Consider the following 12,934-nt stretch of genomic DNA (forward strand, 5'->3'; position numbering starts at 1 on the left):
AGATTTTCTCTCTTATTAGCTTTAATTAGATTACTTAAAGTGTAAAAGGTTGAAGTTGAAGCCCAGTGTCGACTAATTTGGTGATTTAAAGATCAAAAGATGGCGAGATGTCTGACGCGACTGAAAACTGGATGATTATTCCTGCTCCGAGTGTTGATTTGATCATCTCGAGAGGCACGAACAGGTGAAGCTCGACAGTATTTCTCATAAAAAGACGAAATATTAGACAAAGATTTGTTTTTTGACCTGGTCTGAGTGTCTGTTTTCACATTTCGGCCGAGTTTAGCCTCGTTTTTACTGAGAAGTCCGGATGTCTTCTGACCTTGCAAGTAACCAAAACAACTCCTGGACGGCCGACGTGTTTGTTCGACTTTGTACACAAAGCAGTTTGCGTTGGAGTTGTCAGATATTGTTGGAAACGATTCCTTGTTAATCTGCTTTCAATCCATCTTGTGACTCATCGGTGGAAATTCAGGTGAATCAGCCCCGAGTTCACGAGAAACAGTCACAGAAATTATGTTAAAACTTTCATTTTCTCCAGTTTTGACCCCTCGTTTTCGGATGCCATCTTCAGTAGTCGTTGATAGTTTATGTAAACAGACGTGATCTGACATTTTCAATATGTCGTCTTCGGCTGTGATGATTTTGGGGTGTTATCACAATAAAATCTGACATTTATCTGATATATTTCTACACTTTGCTCGACCCCTCTACCCCTCAGTCCTAAGAAGAGCGATACACCCTACCTGTAGACGTGAAGGCACAAAATGGAGGGGCGGTAGCGCCGAGGGCCGTCGTCAATACATATTGAAATATCGCCGCTAATGCTGATTAAACAACCATTAAAGGTAACTATTGAATAAAACTCCTCCATGAGATTTCGCCCATTTTGACCTGCGAATGACAGAAACACCAGTGGGTTTGTGTTCACTTTAAGTAGATTTTGCATTTAAAATGTGGCACTCTTTGTACGTGCACGTGTAAATAATGCAGATATGAGCGAGCTTATGGAGATTTATTGATCAAACAGATTGATATTAATGACCTCGGAGCCATTAAACAAACAGTAGATGTAAATCCACCGACTTACTCGCTGTCAAAATATCATTAAATGCGTAAAAAAAAGGAGATTCAAAGGGAACAGAAGAGCTGTCGGTGTTGACCCACCGGAGAAGATCCCCGGTTCAGTTTCCATCACGACTCTTAAAGGAAACCCGAGAGCGGCGGCTTCACATCGCACCCGACACCAGAAACACCGGGCGGCAGCGTAGTGTTTAGTGTCCGGGCCACATGCTGAGGTTGTAGGTGTCTTCTGTCATCTCACGCTGCAGACACAGACTTTTTTTCTCCTCTCTTGTAGTCTGTGCTGCTGCTCAAACAGATTCTTAAAGCATTTTGCCAGATTTCACGCCACGTCTCAGCTGTGATTCCTACGCCGAAGTCGTTCCCCTGCATCTGTTTAGTCGCCTGTGTGATAACGCAGGTGGCGGCAATCAAGCGCCGACTCTAATATTTTGAAGAGGGATGGCTGTTTGTGTGTGTTTGCGCTGTCGGTGAATGGCCAATAAAGCTCGACTGGGCTTCTTAAAAAATGAAGTGTGAGTAAAAAATAGAGTCTGTTTTTTTTGGGGGGGGGCATTTACACCCAATGAGACTCGCTTAATTCATAAATGAAGCGTGAAAAACCTTCAGTTCAGGTGAGATAAAAGGAGAAAACTGGTCAAATTGAAGCGTTTGCGAGCGGAGGGGGCAGAAGAAGAAGCGCCTGCAGGTGAACCCAGAGAGGTAAATGAAAACCATCCGAATAATCTAATTATGTGCCCAATTCCACCTTCTTCATGTCTATCTCTAACCTCTCGCCGTCACGCCGCTCACGCTCATATCAGGAAACTCTTTAACGCACTATTTCAAAAATGCTAATTTCCTAAATGTGTTTTGCCGTCCGCGGCGCTGATGGAGGTGCATATTTCTTCCCCCCCCTCCTCCTCCCCCCTCGTGCACTTTCATTTCCCCTCTCGCCCCGTTGAAAATTACACACAGCCTTGTTTTGTATGCAAAGATACTTCACTTGCTCAGGGAAATTTTTATTTGTACGCCGTCTTTCCTGCTAATGCAACAAATGAGAAATGGCGATCCAGGCCTCGGGAAACGCTCGGGCCCGGCAACTGGCACTGTGATGTTTGAGCATAAGCCTCTCCTTTAAAAAAAAAAAAAAAGCGTGTTGATTCTCCATACCCCAATATTGACCGACCGTCTCTGTTTGATGTATGCATGCCCCCCCTCCACCACCACCACCACACACACACACACACACTCATAAACTCCCCCACTGCCATGCAAACCCAATGTTTGGGCTTAACTTGTTAGTTCTGCTTCTGGAATAGCTGCTGATGCCCCGAGATATTAGTGTACGATCGACTGTTGTGATGGACCGGCCGACTGTCTGTCTGCCTCGCAGTTTGCACACGCTCGCTGATGGGTGACGGATGCACTGCGGCGTCTCTCCACGCAGACGCTGTCGTGTTGGTGTGTGTTTACACTGGACAGGATGAGGGAGTACCACGTCCGACAGAGATACACACCTCGACAGATCGTCCACAATTAAAAAGACAAGGACAGTCTGTAATTATTGAGCATGAGATTTCACTTAAATGTGTTTATCGTGACTTTTTTACGTGATGGGGGTCTGAATCAGCCTTTGTACATCGGGGCGCACGCTCCACCGACTGAGCTATCAAGGCGACCCAGTGCAAGAGTTCTGGATGACGGCACACACACTCTGCTAAGCTTGGTTAAGTTCACATTTTGATATCATAATTAAACGTATGTTTGGCTTGTTAACATCGGTAAACGTTTTGAGGCTATGACAAGCCAATCAGGCCATAATTTGCATTGACTGAACTTGTTTAAAGGTTGGTTCACACTTTATTACTATACACTGCACACTCTTTAGTGTCATTATTATAATTATTTTATGTCCATGTTCCAAGATATGTCTCTGAACAGTCAGCTGACACCATAATACAACTGAGGTGATTGGAGTTTACATTGTTTTTAGATAATTTGGGGAAAATAATCCAATTTTTCAACTTAGTACACATGTAGCCTGTTGGCATTAGCGTGCCACTGGCTGAAGCTACAGGAAACAACAACTTCCAAGCTAGCAGCCTACATGCTGAAAATGTCAAGTTACTCTAACCCTTATCTGGTTGCTAACAATACGAACGCAAAGAAGCTAGCAGCTCTTCCTTTTCTTTTGCTGGGATTTTGCCATTTTAATGCCAGACCGACAATTTACGAAAGAAATGTGCACTTTGAAGTCTATTCTTGCTAATATTCATGCTGCTTGTAAAGATGCTATCGCTAATCCCCCATGAGTCAAAACAAAACGCTGAAAAAACCCTAAAACATGACAAAGTGCCCTCGCGACTTTCCACCCGCTGGTGCCCTTCTTGTGTTTCTTCGCCCCTGCCCCTCAAAGATCCCGAATCCGCCACTGGCTGACATGTTTATACAGAGTTTCTGTTTATATGGTTACTTTGGATGCATAATTTGGCGATATACTTCTACATACATCCGCGTACAGTATGTACAGTGACACTACAGACGTGTCGAGACATCCTCAGCACACCGAGCTCTCACTGCGCTCCCCCCTGTGGGACCCGAGCGCCGTTATTGAAGCAGAAATATCACCAGAGCAGATAGGTATCTCCTTCAGATCGAAGATAATCCCCGCCGAGGCTCTGCGCCCAGATATGGAGAGCTGCCGCTGCTGCGAAGCTATCTCACCAGGAAAATATCCTTGTTTACTAAAGTGGCTGAACAGTGTAAACCTAATTACTCTGAACTAGGTCAGAAATCTGCTGGTAAAGAGTAATCAAACTGAATATTTAATGGTGTATACCACTGCATTTTCCTCCCCAAAACCACACTCTGCAGCATCTCGCCCCGTTTCTACCTCTTCACAGACTTCCTGCCCATCTGTAGTCTGTTAATAAAATCACCTGATGAGAACTTTGTGAGTCTGTTTGTGATGAAGACAGAAAGGAGGAGGAGAGTTTCTATTAATAGATGAGTTGACTTGTGGCCTGCAGATGACAGGAAGAGAGGCCCGTCATGAGGAATGCCTTTGTTATTTTCCATCCAGGGAGGAAATGAATTTCTTGTGATTTTTCAGAAACGCTGCCCGTGGGCGCAGGCGTCGCCGCTTCCAGGAGACAGAAATAGACAGGAGAGTCAGTTGATGTGATGATGAACGCTTTTCTCCCGTTTTTGATGGTCGGGCTCACGTTGAAAAGGTTTGGAGACGGACCATCCCTCCGTCTGAACCGTCTTCGTCAAGTCCAAGTACGTATTGTGTCGACATTTGATGTTCCTGCTGGAGAGCGATGAAGAACTCCCATCAGCTCGCTTTGAGCGCGCGTGACAACTTTTCCACGATTGGACTCCATCTTTGATGCATACAGCCAAACCTTGAGCTAATGTATATTGGCGGAGGAGCAGCTTTAAAAGTCGTGTCGGTACAGTGGAGGGTTTATCTGAGCTGTAATGAGCCGCTCTGCTGCAAAACAGCAGCAATTACAGACACGTTCGCTGCGAGAGATCAAGTTTTTGATCCAAACTTTTCAGATATTCAGAGTTCATTTGTCCTTTCTGGTAAACTATTGTTCCTTGGTACACTCTCGCTTTAATTGGTGTTGAGATCCCTCCATTGTAATCGGAGCAGGGTGGGGCTGTTCACACCGAAATTACAAAGTCGATTACCATGATAATAAAACGTGTCCACTCGGTAAAGAGACCATGTGGTCTATGAAAGGACGGCCAGTTCCGCCAGCTCTTATTGGTGTAGTCTGGTTTGGCTGCAGCTCCCCTTGTTCTTGGAACCGGTATCAAATGGCACATGAACACTATAATCGGAGCAATTTTCCAAACATCTTCAACTTCCACCGCACAGAAACGGATCCAGGAGTGCGGCAACAAAACCGGGCCTTATGTCAACTTCTGATTCCAAAACGTTAATGATCTAGATCAAAAGGAGCTTCACAGACGACTCACTTTTGTGTTTTCCGAGTCCTTTTCAAACGCCGCCTTTGAAGGTTGAATACATGCCCAGAAAAGGGGTTTGATTAAACAGGTATGTGGGATGGTTAAACATATTGAAGACACTAATTACTACTGAACGCTCTGTGGTGTGGGGCGCTGGATGAGGATGTGGAGGAAAGGCCGCTGGGCTCAGGCAGAAAGTCGCTTTTTAATTCGAGCCGTTCCAACAAACACAATCTAGATTATTTCATATGAAATTAATGTCATTTGCCTTATTTTCATCATGGACGGGCACATTTCTCTGCCCTGCAGCCTGTGTCAGCGTCTGTGGAGGAGAGACCCACTTCCAGCCGGAGAGCGAGGGTTCAGGGAGGATAAACAATCCTCGATAAAGGACTTTTGAAACGACATGTTTTTTCATCTGTTTCCAGACTTGACATATTAACAATCAGAGCGGTTTTTGGACTGATGCACCTGCAGCTGGAGGATTTAACCTCTTTGAAGCTCATCGGTTGTCTCATGTTCGCACTAACTGGCGCCGGACCGGATTTTACTTCCAGTTTTGATTCGGTGAGACCTCTCTAAGCAGCGTCCTCGTTCCAGATGAGCTCGGAGGTGATGAAAATTGCAGATACATTCATCTGGGTCGCCTCAGATTCACACTGTGCATACGCAACTTTGCGAGCAGGACTCGGTCTGGTGCCGAGGCTGTTTGCTAGTGTGTGGTTGAGATAGAGTGAGAGGTGAACAGGGGTGAAAGTAACTGATTACAACTAGATGTTAATAAATAGTTTGATAGTCAATTAATAAAATAAAGATAAAAATATTAAGTAATATTTCAGGAATGTAACTGTACGTCTACTTGAGTACAGACTCCTCAGGACTCAATTAGCGAAGACAGTTAGCCACGGAGTTAGCGACAACTTCGAGACAGGCTCGCTTAAGGTGGACTTACCTTTAAGGTCTGATGTAAAAATTTACAGTAAGTTTACAGTTACTGTTTTGTATCAAAGTTATAAGTTTGAATGTGATTTCAAGGGTGACTATGTGTAACTGTGATATCATAATGAAAATACAACAGTTAAAGACTGAAACATGTTTGATTTGAGGTATTTTCAGGTAAAATAAAGCTGCATTAGTTTGTGTATAAAGACATAAAAACAAACTTTTCTCCGTCTAATTCATTAAACAAACTGTTTTCTTACATAATGTGAAATCAAAACGGACAAAATTCCAATAATTTCTTATAAACGTACAAATGTATGTACATAATAAATCACATTCACGTACCTGATTTGTTTAATGAACCCGTGCGACCTTCGACCTTTGCTGCGGTGTTTGTACACTTGAGAACGAGGTGTTTACAGTCTAATGTTGACTTCCTGTTGAAGCCCCACATGAATAATTACATGAGAAGACTTCACATGAACGCACGGTTGTGTAATTATTCATAGTTTGAAGCCGTTGTGATTTAAATACATCGTAGGTGAGTCCCTCCTCTGACTGCCCTTGGCATTTGACTTTGGTTTAGGTCCCTCTTTGCACGATTTCTCTGCTGTGATGTGGACCGAGAACACTTTTGACACATCTCTGGAAACACACTTCTAATTTGTCCCCCAGGCGCTGGTTATGACGCGAGCTGACACTGAGGTCTGACAACATGACTTCTTTCCTCCTCTGGCCAAAGCTGCCGCAAAGATGCAGCCTCGCCCGCCTCCAGACCGGAGAATCGGGGTGTCTTACAATTGAGTTGTTCCCCTCCCCTCCCCTTCCCCTTTTGGGACATCGGTTCGAATTAACGCCACCGCCGTCTGACTCTTAAGGCATCGCCGCTGACAGCTGCAGCGCTCACACACACCAGGTGCTTCTGTCTCCGCCGAGGTGCCTATGACACCTACCTGTTTTTTAGCCCCCGACCTGTCAAGGGAGCCAGATTTAATTAACGTAATGATCAAAGCAGGAAAAGCAAGTTTAGCCCTGAGGTAGCAATCCCAGTGAGCCGCGCGCTCGCTTGCTAATTATTTAGCATTAAGGTAGACGGCGCTTATGCATACATGACTACTTCAAAGATTTGATTGGGGTTTGGTTCGTTACAACAGCAAAGCGCCCGGAGGAGCCAGTGGTGACATCAAAACATCAGTGTGGATAAATCTGCTGGTGTAAAGCGTCTCGCTCTCAGCCACCAGGTAACCTTTCTTTATCCTCTCTGACAGCGCCTGTTCACAACAAACATCAGCTGTGTGAATTTAAATGAAGGGACACGGGGGCGAGTTCGGGATGACGATGACGAGGGAGATGAAAGTTTTATTTTAAGGGCACTGAGAGGAGAGGCTGAGCGGCCTGACCGCGGTGCAAGGTGACCCCGAGGGACAGCGCCGCCGCCGCCGCCGCCGCCGCCACGGCTCGTCAGCTGCAGCCCCGAATGAGCTGCGAGGGAAATAATAAAAAAATACATCAATTAAAAGGTGGAAGAGCTCGTGTGGGTACAGAAAACAATTCAGTTTCGTGGTAAAATCACATCCTGACGTTTGACCTGTTTCACCCCACAGATCTTTTGGGGTATCGACGCTCAAATCGCCCCAAAAAAACGATGTTTAAAATTCAAGTCAAGAAACGCAAAAACCTCAAGATACCAATTATTTCACACTGAATTAAGAGTCGTGTTTTAGAGGCAGAAAAAGGTTTTAATGTGATTCCTGATTGGTGAGACTGGCAGCCGCTTTAGCCAATCACAAGCCAGGATCGATAGAAATGGATGAAATGTGGAGAAATGTTCTGCTTTTTAATTAGAAGAGTCGACAGGTAAGAAATTTAAAGGACGTGTCTGAACTCTTAAAGAGACAGTACACCCCAAAATGCAAATTCAGTCATTAACCTACACACCCCCATGCTGGTGGAAAGTCAGATGAACTTTAACCCCAGCCTTGAGATCATGAATTGATTTGAAAAGTTGTTTTTTAAAGCCAAAATCTTCACCGTAGCTGCTCAGCAGTGGCGGATCAGGATGTTTGAGCGGCAGGAGTGAATAAAATAAGTGAAGTTGTGATGTATTTACAGTGAAGTGAGGGCGCTTCCCCACGTTTAAGGGCACTTTGTTATGCTTTATCTACCATAGAGGCATCCAAGAGCTACTACGCTAATGCATTAGCACGCAGCCCATCTGCAGTGGGTGCCTGTAGTTTAACCGATCTTTAAGGGTGTGAAGAAAGTATTTTCAAATCACTTCAGGACGAGTTGTCTAGCAGAATGCTGCGCTGTTTCACTGTGAAGCTCCAGAAATGTTTTGTGGACGACGAAACTTCACCTGACTTTCCGTCGGCGTGGATGTGAATAGATTAAGCCTGGATTTTTAATTTTGGGGGTGAATTGTCCCTTTAATTTGTAAACCTTGATGAAGAGTTTCCATCAGAGTATAGCTCTGAGGCATCTTTGCGGCAGCCGTCAGCCTCCAGCTGTGCTTCGCTGCTTCCCTCATTCGAAAATTTGCCTCCGAGGTGACGAAACATCCACTCAGTTCTTCTTGTGGGACTGTTACGCAGAAATGAAGTGCCACAGATTCAAATTAAGTCATTCTTCTTGGTTCCGCTCACTTTTTGGAAGATGGGTGGTTTGATTAGAGAGAAACTCCGTCCTACACCGAGCAGAATGGACATTAGTGGAGTCCAATGAACACCCCGTGTGCCAGCAAGCACCGTTTCTGCTATTGCCAGGAAAAACTGTTTCTTTCCAAGGCTATTTCAATGACAAATTCAACAATTCTCCCTGTAATTTTGGACAATACCCTTCTCAATTTGCATAAAGCAAATTGTTATTCATTCTGGCCCCTGTGCCAGAGATCTGATGGTGTTGCAGTCCCAGTGGTCGCCAGTAGAGTTTAATGTCTTAAATCTGCCTCCAAGACTTGAGAAACTCTTCGGTGCTGTGCAGTTTCTTACTGCGGATCTGGATTTCACCATGTCAGGGTTGGGAAATCTTCGCCTTTCACACGTTTGTCTGTATTTTCCTGCATGTTTACGTCGACTGTCCGGTGTCCCATGAGAGAGATGTTGCATCTTTGAATTGACAATTACTTACGCTCACTTGCTTCCCCCCGTTGGGTGGTCAGGTGTCTGTTTCTGCCTCAGGGGTGCAGTTTCCATGCACATGATCTTTTCAGGGATTATTAGAAAAGCCTCTCTGCCTGCGAGACATCCTCTGCTGAGATTCATTCATCACTTGTGCGGCGATAAGTTCCTCGAATCTGACCACGTGGCCGCTTTTTCGAATCTTCCGCCACGGCCCCAAAGACAAAAGATCGTTTTCATCTCCCTCGATGCTGCCGAGGTAATGAGATTAATCTGGAAGTGGAGATTTTCTGCTAAGGTATGGCAGCAGATTTAACGGATTTCAAGGATTTTAAAAGGATGACCGTTGAAACATTCTGGCCTCGACTGAAGCGCCATTCAGAATGAAAAGGCATGTAATTATGAGTTAAATGAATTCTGGGTTTCTGCAGAGTTTGTTGTCTCGTTGAGATGAGTAAAAGCAGGCCTCCAGTCGCCAGCGTAGCCGGGTCTTTCCCTCCGGTGTACAACATGAATAGACAAGAAAAGAACAGCCCTCAGACTGACACACAGGGCTCTCATTGAATCATGTGAACTAAGACAGGGGGAATTTCTGATAGCCCCCATCTTGGTGCACAGACGTAGAGACAAAAGGCCTCACTGTCTGCTGCCGTGGAGCTAGGACTTACCTCCAGGCACTGCCAAATAAAAAAATAAAAAAAAGGGGAAGAGAAAGAAACGACCTCCTGGTTTTGGGACCTGAGCAGTTGCCCATTGTTCCACTTAAAATGAAAATCCCCGCTCCTCCGCTGGGGCCCCCAGTAACCTGTTCGCTAGCAGCTGGTGACCACCTGTGGAGCAAGTCAAATTAGGGAAGGATTCCTACTGTTTCTGTTTATTGTCTGCAGGTTTTTGTGTGTGGTATTGTGCTTTGGTCCTACGCGCTGGTGGTGGAGGTGGGTTGACCGGCGGGACAGCCGATGGCTCCCCGGAGGCCTTTGTTTTGTTGCTCAAATCATCAGGTTTTTCTCCCTTTTGGCGGAGCAATAACGCGGCTCCTGTCACGTTCGGCTGCTTGTGTTGGACTGCTGATTGTTACCCGCAGAGGGAAAATGAGGTTTGGTGCAGTGTTGGAAAATTAGAAAGACTTTTGAGAGGTGACTATGATGGTTGATGAGGTGAGCTATCAGCCCTGACTTCTAATTTTTCTCTTGTTCGAGCAGATTGATCTTCTGTTGTCAGCAAAAGCAACTATAACACTTTATATTCAGGTCATCGTGATGAGCAGTCATTAATTAATAGGTCAGAACTTAACTATGTAAGTTAAACTATTAATAAGTGCATATTAAACTACGTATATATAACTTAAAGTCAAAACAGTTGACGGTAAATGGTAATTACTGAGAAGTTATTACCAATTAACCTTATAATAAGTGCAGAAGAAGATAATTTGATAACGTTAATGAGGCAAAAAGCTGCAAAAAGTATAGTTAACTGTTGATAAATACATAATAAGGTCTGTAATAACCTAATAAAGCAACAACAAGGCTTAATAAAGGTTCATTAAGTATAAATTATTGGTAAAAAGCTGCAAAAGGCATAATAAAAAGATTATTAACATTAATAAGGCAACAAAAAGTTAAGTGTTTGCTCATGTGATAACTTAGAAGTTAAAAAAGCTTCAAAAGGTTTACTAAGCATTAATTAATGTGTAATTACTAAGAAGTTATTACCAAGAAAGTAATTTATCGACCCTTATAAGGCCTTGTTCTGGGTTTAGAGCCAGAAGCTGCAAAAAGCATATTTCATCGTAAATAAATGTTTAATTAAACATGAATTAAACTTAGTAAAGCAACAAAAAGGGTTAATAAAGTCAGAAGTTCTCACTTTAGATCCTTTAACTACAAAAAGCTTTGTTAACTGTTAATAAATGCAGAATAAAGTATTCACTGAACTTAATGAAGCAACAAAAAAGCATAATAAAGGTTTGACGATGACATAATAGGTAAGTTAGTTAAACTAATTAATATATAAAAGCATCTTGTAAGAACTTACTACCTGTTATTTAATGTTTATCAGGAGGATTTTAGTTAAAGCGTTACATAAAACAACCACCTAACATTCCTGGCAGCCTGCAGAGATCTGCGAGCCGGATATTGACGCCACATCTCTTGCGTGACTGTCTTTAAAACTCCCAAAACCAAAAAAAAAAGAACAAAAAAAGATGGAGATGAGATATGACCTCTGTCCATTTTCCCCTCGCATTATCCAATTTGGCCTTTATGAGGTCCCATAGCCTGGGAGCGTAAATTCCTTTTTCATCGGAAACAAGAGGTGCTCTTGTTTGCCGCTGTGACCGTTCGGCGCAGAGATAGAAAACAGATATTAATCATCATTTGGACACACCAAGGAAGAGAAAAAAATCACTTATAGGTCACAACCAAATGAGTCAGTATCGCAGAACTGCCAAACACGGTGGCTCTTTGTTTCCGCTTTCCGTTTCCCAGGAATGCTGCTCGTCTTATGACTCGAGGTGGGGTTGGGGAGGTGAATGACATCACCGGTGGTGCTCACATTTGAATTCTGACACAGTGGCACCTTGTGTTCCTATTCAGACCCCCACCTCCCCGCCATCTCCTCTCTGAAGCCCTGGATTGTGCTTGGCTCTGCCTTTTCTTTCCCCCCTCAAAGAATACCTCCTTTTCTCTTGGTCCTCTTAAGCAGCTGCCTGCGTATGAAGTGGAGAAAATGACACTCCATCTCATGATGAATGGTCCTTGACCCCTGGAACCCGTCCCTGTGGGGCTTCACATGGAGCCGCATTTACATAAGCCAGGAGATCTCACGCACTCGCTTGTTTACGTCCGGGAAAAACAAGCGGCGCCGCTCGGCCCGCTCTAAAGGTGCTGCAAATGAAGATTAAATATTTGTTGATCAACCTCAGCTGTAAATTGGACAACCTTTACTGCCGCGTTTTTCCCTCTCAGCTCTCGCTTTCTGGTTTGACACACATCCGCACTGGTGGGGTTGCCTCGCTGAGAGCCCTTTTGTTACATGATTAATTACTCCGAGCAACAGTTATGGCGGGATTAACAATTAGCTAGACCTGTCAAACAGTCAGTCTAAGATGGCAGACTAATTGAGCGGCTGGTTGGCCATTGTGTCCCAGTATAAGGCCAAGGAAGTGGGGATGGTTCGCAAGCCTTTCATCTCTTTTACAGGCCTAATACTCCAGCAGAAAAGGGCCTGCTATCAGGCACACTGAGCTCGGGTAATTTTTCATGAATATTCATATGCCTTCCTCTATCCGCAGTGAACTTTGCAAAGTTACCTTCATGGTGCATGTTCTGGAAGTCTGCTCTTCTTGTTCTGTTAGAGAGGATGTTCACTCACTGTAATGGGTTGTGCACACTGCAAAAAATGTCTGTAGTCTTAATATGGAAAATCCAACACGTTCTCACTCCCAACTCCATAAATAAGGCAGCTTAAGCTTCGACTATGGTGCTCTACCATCAGTTTTACACATGAAGGGCTCTGCGGTCAAGCTAGCAATAACACCTAATATGCGAGGTCTGTTTCAAATTAAAGCATGTTGACAAGCTGATCACATTTTATGACAAACTATTAACTTTACCAAACCGTCACAGTTTGGTAAAGTTTTTGGTTAAGTTTAGGCACCAAAACTACTTGGTTAAGTTTAGAAACAAAACTACTTTGTTAAGTTTAGAAACAAAACTACTTGGTTAGGTTTAGAAACGAAGCTACTTGGTTAGGTTTAAGCACAAAAGTACTTGGTTAAGTTTAAGCACAAAAGTACTTGGTTAAGTTTAGAAACAAAGCTACTTGGT

Source organism: Pagrus pagrus (assembly GCF_965226575.1).
Source record: "Pagrus pagrus genome assembly, chromosome: 24".
Lineage (NCBI taxonomy): Eukaryota > Metazoa > Chordata > Actinopteri > Spariformes > Sparidae > Pagrus > Pagrus pagrus.